Source organism: Salvelinus sp. IW2-2015, linkage group LG3 (assembly GCF_002910315.2).
Source record: "Salvelinus sp. IW2-2015 linkage group LG3, ASM291031v2, whole genome shotgun sequence".
In the NCBI taxonomy this organism is placed as follows: domain Eukaryota; kingdom Metazoa; phylum Chordata; class Actinopteri; order Salmoniformes; family Salmonidae; genus Salvelinus; species Salvelinus sp. IW2-2015.
In genome coordinates, this window is record NC_036840.1 from 24265737 (window position 1) to 24289578 (window position 23842).

General features: G+C 43.9%; 1 protein-coding gene across 1 annotated transcript in view; it reads right to left on the bottom strand.

Moving 5' to 3' along the window:
• LOC111953391 (uncharacterized) overlaps nt 1-15248 on the bottom strand; it is a 56955-nt gene extending 41707 nt beyond the window's left edge. The window contains exon 1 of the mRNA XM_070435579.1: nt 15170-15248. The gene's annotated coding sequence lies outside the window, so the exon portion shown is untranslated. The remainder of the gene's footprint in view (nt 1-15169) is intronic.
• Nucleotides 15249-23842: the final 8594 nt, after the last annotated feature.

The following is a 23842-nucleotide window of genomic DNA, read 5'->3' on the forward strand; positions in this document are numbered from 1 at the left end:
GAAGTAGGAACCTACTATCCTACATGTACTTCGAGAAAAGTCATCCGGCGCGAACCACAGTTTGGGTCTGGCACAAAAATCAAAGATAAACACCCCCCCACTAACTACACAGTCATGCTAGTACGGACGCACGACATCACAAAGATTCTAAACATCACAGACAGATCACCAGCGACCACTCGCCCTCTTTACGCACACCAAGTCAAAGCCACACTCCGCAAGGCCGCATCACGATACCTGACAGAGAAAGCCAATCAGATGGAAGCAGACAGAGTTTCAACCAGACACAGTCAGACCCACACAGATAAGACCAAGATGTGAAGAACAGACACGGACAGACAACAGACAGACGAGGACAGACAGGGAACCGAGAGCAGACAGACAGGACATCACACCCACACAGTAGGGACAAGGTAGAGACAGACAGACCACAGCAGACAGCACAGATCAGCGACACCACATAGACTATGTGAGAGCTGGTGACTGGCATACGAGGAGACAGACAGAACACCACACCACATAGATATGTAAGAGACAAGACAGAGACAGACATGCACACACACCAACACCACACAACACACACCCACAAGACAATGTGAGAGACACGACAGAGACAGACAGATCCAACACACACATAGGACATGTGAGAACAGACAGAGACAGACAGACATACACACACAACCACCACACAACATAAGAAAATGTGAGAGACAACAGAGCCATATGCAACAGCACCCCAACAGCACCACCCGAGCTATCTACTATCAAAACACACACACACACAAACTACGAGAACCATGCCATCACACACACACTACACACACAACACACAACACACTAGATCGACATAGACTCAATGCGGTGTATAGTTATGCACACATACAATTGAGACACACTCACACGACTACGACACAATCATATCGACCCACAGCATTATCAATGTGCAGAGACAGACAAACGAGCATCAAGCAAACAGCAAAAAAACAGGAGTCCTAGATCCTATCTTTTCAGTCCCTACACAACTGTGAGCGTGATATCTGTGATCCAGTGTCCAACACAACAAAACACCAGGTCAGAATTGCGGAATGTCTCTCACCGGCTGCGAGTGGCGGCAAGGTACGTCTAAGAGGATCTGACGGTCCCATCGCAGAGAACTCTGGAGTTCAGAGCCCAGTCTCTTCTGTTGCAGAGACCGGGCTCCTCTCGACCTATAAGACATGACGGTCGCCTGGTGATGATGCGTGGATACTGACTTCCCCTGAAAAGTGAGCAACTCCGAACACTGTGGCACTTCAGCGTCAGTCGCCGTCATGCAGGTATAAGGATGCGGCAAGCGAGGGATGTTTTTCTTTGCTTGAGTGCAGGAACGAGGGGGACTAGTCAAACGTTCTCTTGTGTTGATCTTCCCTAACGGCAGGCTAGCTTGTACTTCTTGTATTTGCGAGGGCCCGTGCGCATGCACGCTGACCAGCGTCGCTAGTTAGTATCTACCATTTTTTTGATACGGTGTGGGTCCCTCTGCACATTGGTGCCGGCTGCGCTATCTCAGCGGTTGATTTTTAAATTGCCGGCAGAAGAGTTGATGTCAAGAAGCAGTGTATGGGCTGCTATGGTTGGTTTGTTTGTACGGAGGGACAACGGACGCCATGCGCTCTCGTCACCTTCGTCTCTCTCTGAGCGCACGTACTGTGGGAATGTATGGTCCAACGATGATGCATCATAGACTTCCACTGGGACCTAATACAATTGGATATCCACTCTGAAGATTGCGGCACGAAGGAAACGGGATTAGGATAAAATTCAAGACCCAAACCGCCGGTAAAATCGTATTTATAGGGAGCATATAGAACCATAAAGTTAGACTGAAAGGTGGACAGGATAACAGGAGGAGAAAAAACGAGGAAAGACTAGAGCAGTGTAGCAGGGAGGAGAGTGGAACAAACAGCTGGTAATAAGGTCTAGACAGAGGCTAATGAAAGGAGCTCAGGAGCCTGAGTGCTAAAATCTGGAGCTGTAGAGTGTGTGTGTGTAGTGTATGCTGACTGGTGTGTGGTGAATATCTTAAGACGCTTTCAACATCTGTCACTCATTCATGTGGGTGTGGTAGGCTACACTCTCTCTCTTGCACGCACACACACAAGCGAGAGCCTCAACGCCACATACAGTAGAAGCTTTAAGGCTGGTTACAACATAAAAACATTTCCTATGACTCTCTCTTCAATGTCAACTCCAAAACCCATCACTGTATCAAACTCATTACACATGACACTGCCGCTCCGTTTTATATATCAAACTCCATTACACATGACACTGCCGCTCCGTTTTATATATCAAACTCCATTACACATGACACTGCAGCTCCGTTTATATAATCAAACTCCATTACACATGACACTGCCGCTCCGTTTTATATATCAAACTCCATTACACATGACACTGCTGCTCCGTTTTATATATATCAAACTCCATTACACATGACACTGCCGCTCCGTTTATATATCAAACTCCATTACACATGACACTGCCGCTCCGTTTTATATATCAAACTCCATTACACATGACACTGCCGCTCCGTTTTATATATATCAAACTCCATTACACATGACACTGCCGCTCCGTTTTATATATATCAAACTCCATTACACATGACACTGCCGCTCCGTTTTATATATCAATCCATTACACATGACACTGCCGCTCCGTTTTATATATCAAACTCCATTACACATGACACTGCAGCTCCGTTTTATATATCAAACTCCATTACACATGACACTGCAGCTCCGTTTTATATATCAAACTCCATTACACATGACACTGCAGGTCCGTTTTATATATCAAACTCCATTACACATGACACTGCAGCTCCGTTTTATATATCAAACTCCATTACACATGACACTGCAGCTCCGTTTTATATATCAAACTCCATTACACATGACACTGCAGCTCTGTTTTATATATCAAACTCCATTACACATGACACTGCAGCTCCGTTTTATATATCAAACTCCATTACACATGACACTGCAGCTCTGTTTATATATCAAACTCCATTACACATGACACTGCCGCTCCGTTTTATATATCAAACTCCATTGCACATGACATTGCAGCTGTTTATATATCAAACTCCATTACACATGACATTGCAGCTCTGTTTTATATATCAAAATCCATTACACATGAACCTGCCGCCTCCTTTTATATATCAAACTCCATTACACATGACACTGCCGCTCCGTTTTATATATCAAACTCCATTACACATGACATTGCAGCTCTGTTTTATAATCAAACTCCATTACACATGACATTGCAGCTCTGTTTTATATATCAAACTCCATTACACATGACATTGCAGCTCTGTTTATATCAAACTCCATTACACATGACATGCAGCTCTGTTTATATATAAACTCCATTACACATGACACCTGCCAGCTCCTTTTTATATATCAAAACTCCATTACACATGACACTGCAGCTCGTGTTTTCTATATCAAACTCCATTACACAGACATGCCAGCCTCGTTTTATATATCAAACTCCATTTACATACATGACAATGCCGCTCCGTTTTATATATCAAACTCCATTACACATGACATTGCAGCTCCGTTTTATATATCAAACTCCATTACACATTGGTTTCCAGTATAGTCCCAGTCCCTATATATCCGTCTAGTGTATATTAACACAACGCTAGACATGGGATAATCAACGAGGGGCTATGCGCTCTATAAAGAATGGCGCCGAAGGAGAAGGCTATCGTTTTACGATCCCGTCACCAATTTTTTGCGTTATTTGTAACCTCTTTTGTGCATAATGTTTTACTGCTGCTGTTTAATTATGTGTTACTTTTATTTTCTATTTTTTACTTAATACTTCTTAAAGCATTTAACGGCAAGGTCTACACCTGTTGTATTTGGCACATGTGACGAATACAATTTGATTTGAATTCTATGAACAATAAAGAAAGGCGTGGAAGGTGTGTTAGCGCAGAGTGGAACTGACCTTCCATGGAGTTGCATTATTTTCCAGAGAATGCCCCGAGAGTCCCGAGTTGATTATCCCTTTTATACCATGGATATAATTTCACACACGAGAAATGTGTTCATTTGCAGGTAGAAATGTGTTCAACATCCACTGAAGTAGCTAGCAAGCAGAAGTTGCCATGGTAACCAAACCGACTTGCTAGTTTAAGCTAACCAAACTATCAGTCCTAGCTTGCTATTATGAAAATCGAATTCAACAACACCAATACCGTTTTCGATTCGACTGATTGCTTTCAAAAGCAACTCAAACAAAACATGGAAAAATGAACTATAGCCATTGAATTGTACCGTGCAAAAATATTATGCGTTATAGGGAAATAATGCACGCTCTAGAATGCCCTTCAAGCCAATCAGAAAGGAGTATTCAACAATGCCATGGTATAATAAAAAAAGGTGCCGAAGATGATGGCTGACATTTTACATGCCCGTAATCAATTGTGCTATTTGTTCGTTCTTTTTGCGTTGTATATAACTTATTTTTTTAACTTATTTTGTACATAATGTTGCTGCCACCGTCTCTTATGACCGAAAATAACTTGTGGACATCAGAACAGCGATTACTCACCACGAACTGGAAGAAGCTTTTTCCTTTAACGAGTCCGACGAGAAGGATATACTGCTCTCCCGGAAACAGGCCCGAATCCCCGTCATTCGCATGAAGAAAAGAGGACGAAGATCAGGCTGCCTTCTGAGAATCCGAAGGCGAGCGAGTAAGCTCCCACTGCCTTCCGATTTACTTGCTAACATGCAATCATTGGAAAATAAAATGGATGACCTACGATTACGATTATCCTATCAACGGGACATTAAGAACTGTAATATCTTATGTTTCACTGAGTCGTGGCTGAATGACGACACGGACAATATAGAGCTGGAGGGATTTTCAATGCACCGGCAGAACAGAGAAGCCAGTAAGACGAGGGGTGAGGGTGTGTCTTTTTGTCAATGACAGCTGGTGCGTGATGTCTAATATTAAAGAAGTCTCGAGGTATTGCTCACCTGAGGTAGAGTACCTTATGATAAGCTGTAGACCACACTATCTACCAAGAGAGTTCTCGTCTATATTATTCGTTACCCCCACAGACCGATGCTGGCACTAAGAGCACACTCAACCAACTCTATAAGGCCATAAGCGAACAAAAAAATGCTCACCCAGAAGCGGCACTCCTAGTGGCTGGGGACTTTAATGCAGGCAAACTTAAATCAGTTTTACCAAATCTTTACCAGCATGTCACATGTGCAACCAGAGGAAAAAACCTATAGACCACCTTTACTCCACACACAGAGATGCATACAAAGCTCTCCCCCGCCCTCCATTTGGCAAATCTGACCATAATTCTATCCTCCTGATTCCTGCTTACAAGCAAAAACTAATGCAGGACGTACCAGTGACTCGCTCAATACGGAAGTGGTCAGAGGGTGCGGATGCTACGCTACAGGACTGTTTTGCTAGCACAGACTGGAATATGTTCCGGGATTCATCCAATGGCATTGAGGACTATACCACCTCAGTCATCGAATTCATCAATAAGTGCATCAACGACGTCGTCCCCACAGTGACCGTATGTACATATCCCAACCAGAAGCCATGGATTACAGGCAACATCCGCATCGAGCTAAAGGCTAGAGGAGCGGGACACTGATTTCAAGGAGCGGGACACTGATTTGGACGCCTATAAGAAATCCCAATATGCCCTCACACGAACCATCAAACAAGCAAAGCGTCAATACAGGAATAAGATTGAATCCTACTACACCGGCTCTGATGCTCGTCAGATGTGGCAGGGCTTGAAAACTATTACGGACTACAAAAGGAAACCCAGACGCGAGCTGCCCAGTGACGCGAGCCTACCAGACGAGCTAAATGCCTTTTATGCTCGCTTCGAGGCAAGCAACACTGAAGAGCACTGAGAGCAACGCTCTCGGTAGCCGATGTGAGCAAGACCTTTAAACAGGTCAACATTCACAAAGCCACGGGGCCAGATGGATTACCAGGACGTGTACTCAAAACATGCACGGATCAAGTGGCAAGTGTCTTCACTGACATTTTCAACCTCTCCCTTACTGAGTCTGTAATACCTACATGTTTCAAGCAGACCACCAAAGTCCCTGTGCCCAAGGAAGCGAAGGTAAGCTTGCCTAAATGATAACCGCCCCGTAGCACTCACGTCAGTAGCCATGAAGTGCTTTGAAAGGCTGGTCTTGGCTGACATCAACAACATCCTCCCGGATACCCTAGACCCACTCCAATTCGCATACCGCCCCAACAGATCCACAGATGGCGCAATCTCGTTCGCACTCCACACTGCCCTTTCCCACCTGGACAAAAGGAACACCTACGTGAGAATGCTGTTCATTGACTACAGTTCAGGGTTCAACACCATAGTGCCCACGAAGCTCATCACTAAGCTAAGGACCCGGGGACTAAACACCTCCCTCTGCAACTGGATCCTGGACTTCCTGACGGGCCGCCCCCAGGTGGTAAGGGTAGGCAACAACACGTTGATCCTCAACACTGGGACCCCTCAGGGGTGTGCACTTAGTCCCCTCCTGTACTCCCTGTTCACCTACGACTGCGTGGCAAAACACTACTCCAACACCATCATTAAGTTTACAACAGTGATCACCGAAAACGATGAGACAGCCTATAGGGAAGAGGTTAGAGAACTGGCAGTGTGGTGCCAGGACAACAACCTCTCCCTCAATGTGAGCAAGACAAATGAGGTGATCGTGGACTACAGGAAAAGGCGGGCCGTACAGGCCCCCATTAACATCAATGGGGTTGTAGTGGAGTGGGTCGAGAGTTTCAAGTTGTGGACACCAATCACCAACGGTCTATCACGGTCCAAACACACCAAGACAGTCGTGAAGAGGGCACGACAAAACCTTTTCCCCATCAGGAGACAGAAAATACTTGGCATGGGTCCCCAGATCCTCAAAACGTTCTGCAGCTGCACCATCGAGAGCATCCTGACCGGTTGCATCACCGCCTGGTATAGCAACTGCTCGGCATCTGACCGTAAGGCGCTACAGAAGGTAGTGCGTACGGCCCAGTACATCACTGGGGCCAAGCTTCCTGCAATCCAGGACCTATATACTAGGCAGTGACAGAGGAAAGCCCATAAAATTGTCAGAGACTCCAGCCACCCTAGTCATAGACTGTTTTCTCTGCTACCGCACGGCAAGCTGTACCGGAGTTCCAAGTCTAGGACCAAAAGGCTCCTTAACAGCTTCTACCCCCAAGCCATAAGACTGCTGAATAATTAATCAAATGGCCACCGGATTATTTACATTGACCCCTCCCCCCATTTGTTTTGTACACTGCTGCTACTCGCTGTTTATTATCTATGCATAGTCACTTCACCCCTACCTACATGTACAAATTACCTCTAACCTGTACCCCCTGTATACAGCCTTATTATTCTCATGTTATTGTATTATTTTTAATATTTATATTTGGTAAATATTTGGTAAATATTTTATTAACTCTTCTTGAACTGCATTGTTGCTTAAGTGCTTGTAAGTAAGCACTTCACAGTAAGGTCTACACTTGTTGTATTCAGCGCATGTGACAAATAAAGTTTGATTTGATTTAATAGTGTATAAACTGCTGTTCTGCTGTAATCTCTGTCTGAAGACATGACTGTCAACTCCATAACACATGACCGTAGTCCTCACTGTCAACACAGGCTGTTTTTACCTGGCAGAGCTGCTGACATGTCCGCACACGTCAAAACACACACACACACACCACACACACACCACACACACACCACACCCACACACACACACACACACACACCACACCACACACCACACACACACACACACACACACACACACACACACACACACACACACACACACAACACACACACACTCTCTCTCTCTCTCTCTCTCTCTCTCTCTCTCTCTCTCTCTCTCTCTCTCTCAGAGCAATGTGTCCTGAGGCAGCAACGTCTGCAGTCAACCTAATGTTGTAGTAAAACAATAAACTGTCTTAATTTCAGGACTTGTTGTAGTCTGTAAGGTAACGTGAGTGTATGCGTGCGCGTGTGTGTCATACTCTCAGTCAGGGCTTATGAGAAATGTGTGAGAAGGAGGGATTAAAATAAGTAAGTGCCTGACGGGACATACTCACAGGGGAAGAAAAGGGGGATACCTAGTCAAGTGTCCAACCCGAATGCATTCAACTGCAATGTGTCTGTCCTGCATTTAACCCAACCCCTCTGTGTGTGTGTGTGTGTGTTCGCGCGCGTGCGGGGCGGACGTGTGTGTGTGTGTGTGTGTGTGTGTGACCAACCAGTCCGACATGCCCTTCCAAGCCCACATACCGGTCTCAGACAAACTGCTGCCTTCTCAGTTGCACAATAACAATACATGCTACAGTCACGTTCCCACTACAGACTCTAATCTAATGGGTCTGATTTAGTAATACTGCTGTACTGTATTCTCCCTAACCTCACTGACTGTAAAATAATAGCTGTACAATCATGATGGAACCCCATGCAGATCACTTTGTTGAAAAAGGGAACGTTAAATCCACAGGCCTAAATTGTGTGTGTACACTGTATACATGTGTGTGTATACTGTATAGTGTGTGTGTGTGTGTGTGTGTGTGTGTGTGTGTGTGTGTGAGACAGTGATGTGCTGCATCCCAATCCCCATCTGCTACAGCCCCATCTGTTGACACTCAAACACACATTAACACAAAGGACCTCTTTATCTTCACACACCGCACATGATCCCCACATACTGTTTATACAATCATCAGAGGACCACACACACACACACACACACACACACATACACAGAAAACACACTAACGCGACCCACATTCAAACGCACTACTAAACACACACAACCACCACACTGTACAAGACACTCACCCTCTCCCCTCTAGAGAAATACCTCTCTCTACTTAGCTCTCTAACCAGGTTCTGCCTGCCCGTCAGGTTCTTAACAGTCTCAAGTCAGAAAGTTAAAAAAGGAGGGGGAGCGCACACCACACAAACACACACACACACACACACACCACACACACACACACACACACACACACACACACACACACACACACACACACACACACACAACACACAGTGCTTCCCTTGGGCCCCCTCTAAAACACCAACCAAACCCCCACATCACATTAAGACCAGAAGAGAGACGGAGAGGAGAGAGACGGATAAAGAGGGATAACCATCAGAACAGAGAGAGGTGGGAGGGAGAAGGAGAAGGAGAGAGAGAGGAGGGTAGAGAGAGAGAGAGAGACGGGGAGAGGAAATAAAGTGACAGAGAGAGAGAGAGAGGGAGAGACGGGGAGAGAGAGAGAGAGAGAGAGAGAGAGACGGGGGAGAGGGAAATAAAGTGTGAGAAGAGAGAGAGAGAGAGAGAGAGAGAGGACGGGGGAGAGAGAGATTGGCTTAACATTGCCTAGAGAGAACTAACCTCTCCTATGTTTATAGGATCAATGAATAAACACTGTGACTACATCACACCAATCTGATGATGTCAGCACAGCCTTACGCGGTGTCGTGGTGATTAACGTCCCCCCCCCATCACCACTGAGTAAATTTTACCTTTGACACTAGCATGAAGAATGTCAATATGAGTCCTGTCATGTCCGGGATAAATTTTCCAACAGTGTGTCGGGTCCGTGTGTGTGTGTGTGTGTGTGTTCTGTCTGGCTATGAGTATGAAATATGGAGTGTTTGTGTGTGTTTTTGGGGAAGTACTCTGGTGACTTTGTACTGGTCTCATGTCACGCAAGTGGTTCATCTGTCCCGGTCACCGTGGCAACGGGCTGCAAGTCTGTAGTTGTAATCCTGGGAATCAGGCTACAGCTAGACTACAGTCACACGCAGTACAGTCTCAAACGGAACACTTCACACACACTCAACTGCCTCACTATGCCGTTGTAAACACAGTCCTACAACCTGAATTGAGGTCTACAGATGTAGGATCTAAATTGATCACTCTTTTATTGCTGAGAATTTTCCTGCACAGCAGGAAATACAAACTTGTAGTTTGTATTTCGAGGTTTAAAAAGCTTCTAAAGTTTGTAATTTCCACTTTAAATGTCAGACTTGATTTGCCCTAATGAAAAATGTATCAACCCCTACAAATATGTCCATTAATTATAATCCACATAATAATTCACATTTCCTGTTAATGCAGGATTATTTTCCGGCTGTACGAAACTGGCTCAAATAAAGATCCTACACATGTATGCGTCTGTAAGTGGGTGTATGTATGTGCATGTGTGTGTGTGTCCTTGCCCAGCTGCACGAGGGCAGGGGAAATGAGCGCGAACTCAATCTTCCCCCCACCTGTCTGTCTGTCTGTCTGTCTCTCCCTGGAGGGAGGAGCCATAGGGCATACACTGCTTTCTTCATCACAGACAGACAGACGACAGACAGACAGACAGACAGACAGACAGACAGACGACAGACAGACAGACAGACAGACAGCACAGACAACAGACAGACAGACAGACAGACAGACAGACAGACAGACAGACAGACAGACAGACAACAAGACAGACAGACAGACAGACAGACAGACAGACAGACAGACAGACAGACAGACAGACAGACAGACAGACAGACAGACAGACAGACAGACGACAGACAGACAGACAGACAGACAACAGACAGACAGACAGACAGACAGACAGACAGACAGACAGACAGACAGACAGACAGACAGACAGACAGACAGACAGACAGACAGACAGACAGACAGACAGACAGACAGACAGACAGGACAGCAGACAGACAGACAGACAGACAGACAGACAGACAGACAGACAGACAGACAGACAGGACAGACAGACAGACAGACAGACAGACAGACAGACAGACAGACAGACAGACAGACAGACAGACAGACAGACAGACAGACAGACAGACAGACACACACACACACAACACACACACAACACACCACACACACACACACACACACAGCTGTATGTGCTAGACAGGAAGGAAGAGCGTGGTATGATATTATAATATTCATATTATATGAATGTACGTTCAGAGTCCGTCTAATGCATGCATATCAGAGAGAGTAACGATCTGTAAGTGTGTTTGCCCAGCAGCTGCCTGCTGGTGGAGCGAGAGAATATTACTGAACCGAAATAGAGAGAAGAGAGGGAGGAAAGGAAGGAGAGAGGGAGCAGATACTTAAACACAGCGAGATGAAGCAGATGACAGAAGAGAGAGAGTGAAGAAGGGAGTGGGAGGGAAAGAGAGGGGAGGTTACTAGGTCGACAGAACCCCATTGACAGGACAAAGATGCAGGACGGAGTTACTATAAAGCCAGAGAGAGTAGTGTTTTGCTGTTCATTTTTTTATTGTTTATTTCACTTTTGTTTATTGTCTACTTCACTTGCTTTGGCAATGTTAACATATATTTCCCATGCCAATAAAGCCCTTAAATTGAAAATTGAATTAAAAGAGAGGGGGGAGGGAGGAGAGAGGTGTGTGTGAAATCACACGGCTGTTCTGTTTGACACTGCTTCGGAGTAGAGATGCCAACACACACACACACACACACACACACAACACACACACACACACACACACACACACACACACACACACACACACACACACACACACACAACACACACACACACACACACACACACACCATTTATTATACTATAGCTATCTTTACTCCAACATCTAGCCAAGACCTATATACTGTTTAGGTATAGCTTGGGCGCTTACGAAATATCTACACGCTCTGACACACATATTAGTCACATCTACTCATAAATCCAACTATATATCGACACCCACAGCTTATGGCCGGAGGGCCATTTGTCCAACTTATATCAGACACCCACATTAGCTTATGGCGCTGAGGCCAGGTCCAACTAATATCAGACACTCACAAGTTATGTCCGGAGGCCATTGTCCAACTATATACAGAACCCACAGCTTATGGCCGGAGGCCATGTCCAACTTATATTCAGACACCCCACAGCTTATGGCCGGAGGGCCAGTGTCCAACTATATATCAGACACCACAGCTTATGGCCGAGGCCTTGTTCCAACTATTATATCAGACAACACCACAGTCTTATGCGCGGAGGGCCAGTGTCCAACTATAATATCAGACACCCACAAGCTTATGCCGGAGGCCAGTGTCCAAACTATAATCAGACACCCACAAGCTTATGGCGGAGGGCCAGTGTCCAACTATATATCAGACAACCCACAGCTTATGGCCGGAGGGCCAGTGTCCAAACTATATATCAGACACCCACAGCTTATGCCGGAGGCCAGTGTCCAACTATATAAGACACCCACAGCTTATGCCGAGGGCCAGTGTCCAACTATATATCAGACACCCACAGCTTATGGCCAGAGGCCAGGTGTCCAAACTATATATCAGACACCCACAGCTTATGGCCGGAGGCCAGTGTCCAACTATATATCAGACACCCACAGCTATGGCCTGGAGTGCCCAGTGTCCAACTATATATCAGACAACCCCAGCTTATGCCCGGGGGGCCCAGTGTCCAACTATATATCACAGACACCCACAGCTATAATTGGCCGAGAGGGCCAATGTCCAACTATATATCAGGACACCCACACAGCTTATGCCCGAGGCCAGTTGTACCAACTATATATCTACACCCACAGCTTATGGCGGACTGGAGGACCAGTGTCCCAACTATATAGTTCAGACACCACAGCTTCATGGGCCGGAGGCGCCAGGTCCAACTATTAATCAGACACCCACAGCTTTATGGCCGGAGGCCATGTAAGAGAATCTAAAAACAAAAAAAAAGCTATATATCAACACCCCACAGCTTATGGCCAGAGGCCAGTGTCCAATATATATCAGACACCCACAGCTTATGGCCGGAGGGCCAGTGTCCAACTATATATCAGACACCCACAGCTTATGGCCGGAGGGCCAGTGTCCAACTCAGTCTCCCTCCTTCCATCCCTCCATCCCTCCATCCCTCCATACCTCACACCTGCTGAGGCCCACAGCAAGGTCATACACCTCAATTACCCTCTACAGAGAGAGGGGGAGGAGGGAGAGAGAGAAGGATGGGTGGAGGGGCGGTACAGAGAGCTAGGTGTGGAAGGAGGAAGAGAGAGAGAGAGAGAGAGAGAGAGAACATGGGGATAGAGCGAGAGAAGGCGGCGAAGTCAGATTTCACGCTATCTTGAGCACTGGCTCGCACGCCCCAATGATTCCTGTCATCTTATTTATGACGCCACATTGTTTAGTGCCCGCTCTCCTCTCACTTTCCTTCCCTCTTTCTCTCCCCGGTCCTTCCCTTCTCTTCCTCGCTGAGTGTATAGTCAGCCAAGTCCGTTTAAGCCTTCCATCTATTCAATTACAGTTCCCCAAGATCCACAACTCATCAATATAATACAGCAGCTGTATATTAAACCTCTTATTATGAAGCACCACAGTCTTCAAGTGAACAGCGGAGCTTGTAAAATYGGAGATTACAGAAATGGCTCTCACTTCATATAGAAATGATGAGCAATTCAATTCTCAGCGGTAAGATAATGAACGCCTCGCTTTACAGCTATTGWTCTTAATAGACATGATTAACCCGTTGCACCCGTGGGAATTGGCCAATGTGGATGGGGCCAAATTGCAATGTTTCTTCCAGAAGAAGGCATATGCATAACCTGGCAGCAGTTAGGAGATAACGGGGAAAGGATTCGACTGAAGGTTCACCAGACACGAGACGGAATCCAAACGCCACACTGTTGATTTTACGTGCGTTTGACATTTACCGTACTTTCCGCCGCGTTTGCTGATCACGAAGTCTGAAAATACTCTGGGTACATTCGAAGAATATTCTCGGGGAATGTTGGGTAGGTGCAACGTAAGAGAAAACAACTACAAGGGGTGAGTGAGTCTCCAAGTGGAGTCTCCAAGTGGACACGCAGCTCTCCAAGCTGGACACAGTCCCCTAAATCGTTTCAACGCACTTTCATGACTCAAAGAAGAGTCTTCAACTATAATGTGCTTTTTGAGCTCGAAAAACGGTCCATTATAAATGGCAATCAGGTGCTAATTGATCAAATACGATCTCACAGTGTTCGGTTTTCAAAAGGCATAGAATGGAGTCAGGAGTGCYTTCKTATGCGACAAACACAGGCTCATCCTGTTCGGAACAAGCCAGGGTAGAACGCCATGCCCTCTTGTAACTGTGGATCAAACATTGTGATCGTAAACGCTGACACTGTATATGACATGAGTTTTATGAGATGGAAATGTGATGTGCACATTTGGACTCACAGGTGTTTGGCTTGTATGGTATCAAAGCAGTTATTATTATTATTATTATAACACATGAACGCCTCGCTTTACCCAGGGTGCTCAAGTTTATAACGGCTGTCAGTCAAAACTCACACGGAGCTGTGAAGCGGAGACCCTGAGCTCTGACGTCGAGTGTAGCGTGTTACGGCACAACCACTGCGTTCCAATTTAGAGAGAGGGGAGAAAGGGGAGGGGAGATAAGGGTGAGGGTCAAGGGGAGTAGAGTGAGAGGGGAGGGAGGGAGTAGGGGATGAAAGAAGAGATGCAGACAGTCAGAGAGGGGGAGAAAGGGAGAGAGAGGGTCTTGAGGTCTGCTCCTTGATCCAAAGGAGTGGGATCAGGTTACGTTGTCTGAGAGGAGACAGACAAGCCTGCAGACACACACACACACACACACACACACACTGAGAGCGAGAGAGGTCACAGTGCACCCGTTGCCCTCCACACACACATGATTGTGAAAACAAACACACACACACCCTCAGACAGAGTTTCTCTCGTAAACACTCACCAGAGCTAAGCACGCACACAAAGTACAGTGGTTATGCGGCAAGTAACACATCTCTCACTGACAAACATACTTCTTCATTGTCAAAAACACACAACATTCCCTCCTACCTCCACACAACCACACCTGCACATACACACCTCAGTAACGACCTACGAGTCAAAATGCCTAKCACTCCAACAGAAAACAAGGACTTCTCAGACCGTTCTAACCGAATAACAGAATAGAATAGAATATATATATAAATAATAGAAGACAATATCACTAATATTCAGAGAACAAGTTCTACCTGGCAGCTCAGCGATGCCTGTCGTCTAGCAGCGTGTGTTCTCCGGGCTACGGTAACCAGGCCGTTGTGTGTGTGGCAGCTATTTACAGTCAGAGTCGTGTTATCTCAGCCGTTACACAACACAACCTAACTAGGGGTCAGAGTGCACTGGAGAACTGGGCTAGACTGGCACACTAACACAGAGATACAGAACACAGAGAGACAAAGGCTGCATACCAAAGGGCACTCTGTTACCTATTTCATGCACTACTTTTGACCAGGGCCCAAAGTGCACCATATAAGGAATGGGTTGCCATTTGGGATGCAATAAATGTTCTACTATACAGTCACGTGAGGAATAGGGAGGAGAGAGGGAGAGGGAAAGGGAGGGAGAAGAAAAAGAGCACAAGTGTCCTTCTTCTATGTTGAAAGTCTCTTGAAATCCAATGTATTATTATCATTATCATCATTATCATTCTTCTTCTTCTTATCATTATTATCATGATCATTATTGTGATTATTATTATTATCATTATTATAATAATTATTCTCATTATCATTATTATTATCATTATTATTCTCATTATTTGTATTATTATTAGGTGGCTAGAAAATGGAGGAGTAGACAGGAGAGTGTAAAGACAAGGAGAAGAGGAAAGAACAGAAAAACAAAGAACAGCAAAGCCTGACCATCAACCTGCAACATGACATACCACATGCATGTTACACACACCACAATAGGAACTTTAATGCCCCTCCCCCATACATGACCCCAATCTGACCCCTCTCTCCTCTCTGATCACGGTAATCACAAGCATCAATCCTCTCCTCCCCTCGCTGCCCCCTTCTCCTCCTCTCCTCCTCTCCTCCCTCCATCTCTGGTAACGTAATCAGGTTAATCCATTACTGTAAACAAATGGGCTGATCGATGAGAGCATCTCAGGGGTGACCTCAAGGTCATGGGCAGAGGGGAGGGACCATATGTGGCGCTCACGCACATTCTGTTCTCCACAACCATGACCTAATCTACACCTATGATGAACCCTGCACACACACACACAAACAAGGGGGAGGCCAAAGGTCGATGAGGCAATGTGTCATCTGGTGTGCGCGTGTGTATGTACAGTATGTGTGTAGGGTGCTTCATCATAGGTATAGAGTAGGTAATGGTTGTAGAGAGCAGGGTGGGTGAGTTACACTGGTCTAGGAGGAGGGAGTCACTAGAGCAGTGTGATGATGCAACACAAGATCGCTCTGGTGAGGCACAAACTGTGTGCAAAGTACAYGAGACATACAGTACCAGTCAAAAAGTTAGAAAACCTACTCATTCAAGGGTTTTTCTTTATTTTTACTATTTTCTACATTGTAGAATAACAGTGAAGACATCAAAGCTGCGAAATAACACATATGGAATCATTTTGTAACCAAAAAAGTGTTAAAGAAATCAAAATCTATTTTATATTCTTCAAAGTAGCCACCCTTTTCCTTGATGACAGCTTTGCACACTCRTGGCATTCTCTCAACCAGCRTCACCTGGAATGCTTTTRCCAACGGTGTTGAAGGAGTTCCCACATATGCTGAGCACTTTTCCTTCCAACTCATCCCAAACCATCTCATGGCGTAGGGGTGATTGTGGATCCGTCATTGTGCACACCTTCAGCACTCTCCCTTCTGGTCAATACCTTACACAGCCTGGAGTGTATTCTTGGATTCATTTCCTGTGAAATCGACATGTATGTCCCACTAAGTGCAACCAGATGGTCCGGCTTTATCCTGCAGAATTGCTGTCTAGCAAAGTGCTCGTTAAGTGTGCTTGAATTCTAAAATAAAACTCACAAACAGTCACCAAAGTCATATCACCCCCACATACCAAAACTCCTCCTCCATGTTCAGCGGTGGGAACCCACACTCCAGAGAGTAGCCGTTCACCCTCGCTGCCATCTGCACCAAAGACACAGGGTTGAACCAAAAATCAAACATTTGACTAATCAGACCAAAGCAACAAATTTCCACCTTCTACATGCCATTCGCTTTGTAAAGATAAAAGAATATGTACATACAATATATATGATTGCCTATGCGTTCCTGTACCATCATCATTCATATATATCTTTTATGAACATATTCTTTATCCTTATACATGTGTGGTCTAAAGGTAGTAAGTTTGGAATGTTTAGGTTAGTTACTTGTTGGTATTAATCGCACATTGTCGCTAGAAGCAAGCATCGCTACACGTCGCATTATACATCTGCTAACCATGTGTATTGGACACAATAATTAATTTGATTTGAATTGCATGCTCCTGCTGTTTCTTGGCCAGCTATGTACAGTGCCTTGCAGAAGTGTTCACCCCCTTGGCGTTTTACCTATTTTGTTGTATTACAACCTGTAATTTAAGTWGATTTTTATTTGGATTTCATGTAATGGACATACACAAAACAATCCAAATTGGTGAAGTGAAATGAAAAACATAACTTATTTTTTTTTAATTCTAAAAAATAAAAACGGAAAAGTGGTGCGTGCATATGTATTCACCACCTTTGTTATGAAGCCCCTAAATAAGGTCTGGTGCCACCAATTACCTTCAGAAGTCACATAATTAGTTAAATAAAGTCCACCTGTGTGCAATCTAAGTGTCACATGATCTGTCACATGATCTCAGTATATATACACCTGTTCGGAAAGACACCCAGAGTCTGCAACACCAATAAGCAAGTGGCACCACCAGGCAAGCGGCACTATGAAGACCAAGGAGCTCTTCAAACAGGTCAGGGACAAATTTGTGGAGAAGTACAGATCGGAGTTGGGTTATAAAAAAGTATTAGAAACTTTGAACATCCCACGGAGCACCATTAAATCCATTATTAAAAAATGGAAAGAATATGCCACCACAACAAACCTGCCAAGAGAGGGCCGCCCACCAAAGCTCACAGACCAGGCAAGGAGGGCATTAATCAGAGAGGCAACAAAGAGACCAAAGAGACCCTGAAGGAGCTGCAAAGTTCCACAGCGGAGATTGGAGTATCTGTCCATAGGACCACTTTAACCCGTACACTCCACAGAGCTGGGCTTTAGGGAAGAGTGGCCAGAAAAAAGCATTTGCTTAAAGAAACAAATAAGGAAACACCTTCGGTGTTCGCCAAAAGGCATGTGGAAGACTCCCCAAACATATGGAAGAAGGTACTCTGGTCAGATGAGACTAAAATTGAGCTTTTTTGGCCATCAAGGAAAACGCTATGTCTGGCGCAAACCCAACACRTCTCATCACCCCGAGAACACCACCCCCACAGTGAAGCATGGTGGTGGCAGCATCATGCTGTGGGGATGTTTTTCATCGGCAGGGACCGGAAAACTGGTCAGGAATGAAGGAATGATGGATGGCGTAAATACACAGAATTCTTGAGGGAAACCTGTTTCAGTCTCCAGAGTTTGAGATGAGACGGAGGTTCACTCTCTAGCAAGACAATGAGCCTAGCTAATGCTAAGGAAACTTGAGTGGTTTAGGGGAAAATTTAAATGTCTGAATGGCTAGTCAAAGCCCAGACCTCAATCCAATTGAGAATCTGTGGTATGACTTAAAGATTGCTGTACACACAGCGGAACCCATCCAACTTGAAGGAGCTGGAACAGTTTTGCCTTGAAGAATGTCAAAACCCCAGTGCTAGATGTGCAAGCTTTAGAGACATACCAAGAGACTTGCGCTGTAATTGCTGCAAAAGGTGGTCTACAAAGTATTGATTTGGGGGGTGAATAGTTGCTGCTCAAGTTTCTGTTTTTTTTGTCTTAATTTTGTTTGTTTCACCAAAAAATATTTTGCATTTCAGAGTGGTGGCAATGTTTGTGTAAATAATGATACAAACCCCCAAATATTTAATTCAGGTTGTAAGGCACAAAGATAGGAAAAAACACAAGGGGGTAATATTTCGCAGCACTGAATCTTCTTCTTATTGGTGTCCTTTAGTAGTGGTTTCTTGCAGCCAATTCAACATGAAGGCTGATTCAGCGGTTCTTCTCTGAACAGTTGAAGTTAGATGTGTCTGATATTGAAACTCCGTGAGCATTTATTGGACTGAAATTTTTAAGCTGGTACTCTAATGATTTATCCTTTGCAGCGAGGGTAACTCTGTGTCTTCCTTTCTTGTGTGGGTCCTCATGAGAGACAGTTCTCATAGTGTTTGATGGTTTTCCGACTGCACTTGAAGAAACTTTCGAATTCTTGAAATGTTCCTGATTGACTGACCTTTATGACTTAAGTAATGATTGGACTGTCGTTTCGCTTTGATTATTTGAGCTGTTCTTGCCATAATATGGATTGGTTTTTACAAATAGGGTATCTTCTGTATACCACCCTACTTGTCACAACACAACTGATTGGCTCAAACGCATTAAGAAGGAAAAAATTCACCAAATTACTTTTAACAAGGCACACATGTTATTGAAATGTATCAGGTGATACCTCATGAGCTGGTTGAGAGAATGCCAAGTGTGTGCAACGCTGTCATCAGGCAAGGGTGGCTACTTTGAAAATCTAAAATTAAAATAGATTTGGATTTGTTAACACTTTCTTTGGTTACTACATGATTCCATAGTGTTATTCATAGTTTTGATGTCTTCATATTTATCTCACATGTAGAAATAGTAAAATAAAAGAAAACCCTTGAATGTCCAACTTTTGACGGGTACGTACCTATCATTGCACTCACACACATACAAAACCAACACCACACCACCACACACACCACACACGACACACACAACACCACACACACCACAACACATACGTAACAAAAAAACTTTACTGAAAATGCTGTTTGGGCTGGTCAACTGAGAGAAACACAGTCATAAACAGAATGAAGGAGAGAGAGGGAGAAGAGAAAAAGAGATTACAGAGAGGAGTAAAAACACAGCTGCAGGACACAGATACACAAGATGGACTAAGATGCAACAGAGCATGGACTACAGATGCACAGAGCATGGACTACAGATACACAGAGCATGGACTCAGATCACGAAGGATGGACTACAGATGCACAGAGCATGGCTACAGATGGACAGAGCATGACTACAGATGCACAGAGCATGGACTACGGCAGACGATGGACACAGAGCACAAATGGACTAAGATGCAAGAGATGGACTCAGATGCAGCAGAAGCATGGGCCTACAGATACAGAGCATGGACTACAGATGCACAGAGCATGGACTACAGATGGAGCAGTCAAGTGTGTGTGTGTATAACGTTTGTAGATTTTGTGAAGGGCAATCCCACTCAATTACGCTGAGACTCTGATGTTTCACTTCAAAACGTTACCAAACAAAAAACATTGATTCCAAAGTTTAACAAACTATCCACCTCAATGCACAAGGACTAATTGTAAAAATGGCCACAGAAAATGTGACAAAAACACCTTTAATGGAAGAACTGTGCAGATGCTAAGTTTGGTAACAGAATTACAGTAAAATCTCGCATGTTAAAAAAAAAAAACTCTTAAATATATACTTTGAATTGAGGTTCAGATGTCAGCTATGACATGACAGCTTGAGTTAGGAACAATCTKTTTTGGTTATTGAACTACACCTGCTACCGGAATTACATCCTGATCTGTGCTATACAGAAATGCATAATTATGAATCTCAATCTCCCGGTTGATGTATCCTGAATAGGTACACAAAGGTAGAAATATGTAATATCCGCCTTTGCATATTTGGGTATTATTCTACACACTMGCTTTAATTCAAATGAGCTCCGCCCCCCCCCAAACAAGACCAAATTTGGTTGGTCTGTACTAGGGCTGTGGCGATCACTAAATTTCGTCAGCCGGTGATTGTCAAGCTTAAAAATGTCGGTCTCACAGTAATTGACCGTTAATMAACATYAACACATCTCCTGGCTTCTTACAAGCCACTGATGCAGACCTTTAATAAATCCATGTAATATAGCCTACACCTTCACAATAAATSCATTATTRATTTTAGACAGGTCTAGAGGCATGATATGAAGAAAATTAGTTGGCCTTATGTTGGGTCCTGATCTGGCTATGCCATATGKCTGTGGGKTACACTAGTTCATTAAGCAGACAAGATATGCTTAGAATTCCGAAGCATTATTTCATATTATTTTATAGTATGAAGAATACAGTTGAATAAAGCTGAATAAAATAGAAAGGATATTTTCTCCAAATGATTTGAGGGAGTGCGCACATGTGGCTATTCTGTGTTGAGCGGTTAACAAAGAAATAGGTCCTCCCATATGCTTCATTTACAGTTATTGATGTAACTTTAGCTGTTCTACAAATGTAATTTGTTTTGATTTTTAATACATTGTAAGGCTGCATGATGGGACTCTAATGATGATTGAAAAAAGTCGCTTGAAAGGCATGAGCTCTGCTCTGTTTTTTTTGCGCAGGCTGTACACACTTCGTCAGTCTCTCATTCCCAATTTGAGAACCACTTGATAATACTACACATTTCCCAGCGGCACCCCTTTGTGTGGCCATAATGCACCCTAAAAAATCCATGCCTTTTGCAGACCTTCTCCCTGAGTGCTGCCTGCCCAGAGGTCGTGATCGGGTCTTTCTCACAGGCTACAAGTGAAGACAGACACATCAGGGACGCAACAATTCCGAGGTCCATATTGAAGATATTGGAAGAACTGCCCACATGTACTTTTCATCAGCCAACAAGATGAGTAGGCTAACGAACAGTAAAATCACTAGCCTATGTCAATCTACTATCCCTCATAGTACAAAAGTTGACCTTTTCTATTCTGTGCGAGAAATAAATATTCCAAACATAGTCTGGGCAGTTGTGGGCTCCCAAATTAATAAAACCTAGCATAAAACATTTTTTTACACAATGAGTCTGACGCAACAGATCAGAACGTTTAGCTGTTGATAAACTATTAGGCTATTTCATCACATTATAAGCGAAATGTTCCATTAGAGGGAACACCACTATCAAAGTGACCACATGCATTATGCATGTAATGCTTTTATTATAAGGTGAATTTTTATGGTGAAAATTATCTACCCAAATTGAAAATCACGCGCTGCGCAAGTTTGGAGGAGATCATTTCACATAAATTGCCCTTTATATAAAAGCATTACATGCATAATGCATTTGTGGTCACTTTTGATAGTGTGTTTTCCCTCTAATGGAACATTTGTGCTTATAAGCTTACTGCCGTGTGCAAATTGCTGCATTAGGCTCTACACCCGTTGTAAAGAGGATTCATGTGCTTCCTTTTAAGAAGTTATTTGGCCACTTTAGTTGTGATACAAACCTTATCAAAACATATAGGCCTATGGGCTAGGCTACARGAGGTGTGCAACTATGATTCGAAAAAAGGCATTGCTTCTTGCCTTAAGCTGGGCATCATTCACAAGTGATAATATATCATTCACAAGTGATAGGCRAATATTGTCACCCATCAGARTATTCTTGGTTTAATCTCGTCTTTACATATACTAACTAATATGTGTGAAATTTGTTTTGATTTAGAATGGACCATTATCATGCACCTGTATCGAAACAGGGGCATCGGGGAAAAATACATGTCATCTATGTACTTAAATAGCGAATGGAGGACGCTTTTCCTGTGGTTCATTTTCATGTCAGCCAGGTAGGCTATACTCCTGTCGTAAAGATAAGCAATGTGCTTAATATTAGGAATGTTGAGAAATAAATATAGGATTAGCCTATAGAAAGCTGATGGGATCCTCCTCTTTTTAATAGAGGCCATCACTCTGTTTTCTCTTGCGCAATTGCATAGCCTATAGAAATGTTTTGAAACATGAGCTCATGGGCTCTCAAGAAGTATTTGACTAGATTTCCAATTACATTTGCATTGATGTCAGAGTGATTAGAGGGCCAATAGAGTGCTGAGTARCAGGAAGATAGCAAGTTTGGTTGGCTACTAATGACCATCAGCAGCATCAGAGCTTGGAGAAGCCTAATTACCGTGACTAAACGATCATGTGGAATTTGACTGCCTTCATGACTCGTGACCGCCGGTGTGGCGGTAATACAGTCACCGCAACAGTCCTAGTCCAGACCAATCATAGATGTTTGTTTTACAGGTTTGGACATCACAGTACAGCACAGTACAGTACAGTGGAGTTCAGTACAGTAGAGTTCAGTACAGTACAGTGGAGTTCAGTACAGTACAGTAGAGTTCAGTACAGTAAAGTAGATATGTTCAGTACAGTACAGTTCAGTACAGCACAGTAAAGTAGATATGTTCAGTAGAGAACAACAGTACATTACACTGTACTCTACTCTATTGTGTTCTTATGTACTGTACTGAACTCTATTCTACTGTACAGTACAGTACTCTACATTTTTACTCTAGAATGCGCTAGTTTTCTTTACCTTACTGTTCTGTACTCCACTGTACTAAACTGTTCTCTACTGTACTGTACTATACTGTTCTCTACTGTACTCTACTGTACTATACTGTTCTCTACTGTACTATACTGTTCTCTACTGTACTATACTATACGGTTCTCTAATGTACTATACTGTTCTCTACTGTACTGTACTATACTGTTCTCTACTGTACTGTACTATACTGTTCTCTACTGTACTATACTGTGTTGCACTATACTGTTCTCTACTGTACTGTACTATACTGTTCTATACTGTACTATACTGTTCTCTACTGTACTATACTGTTCTCTACTGTACTGTACTATA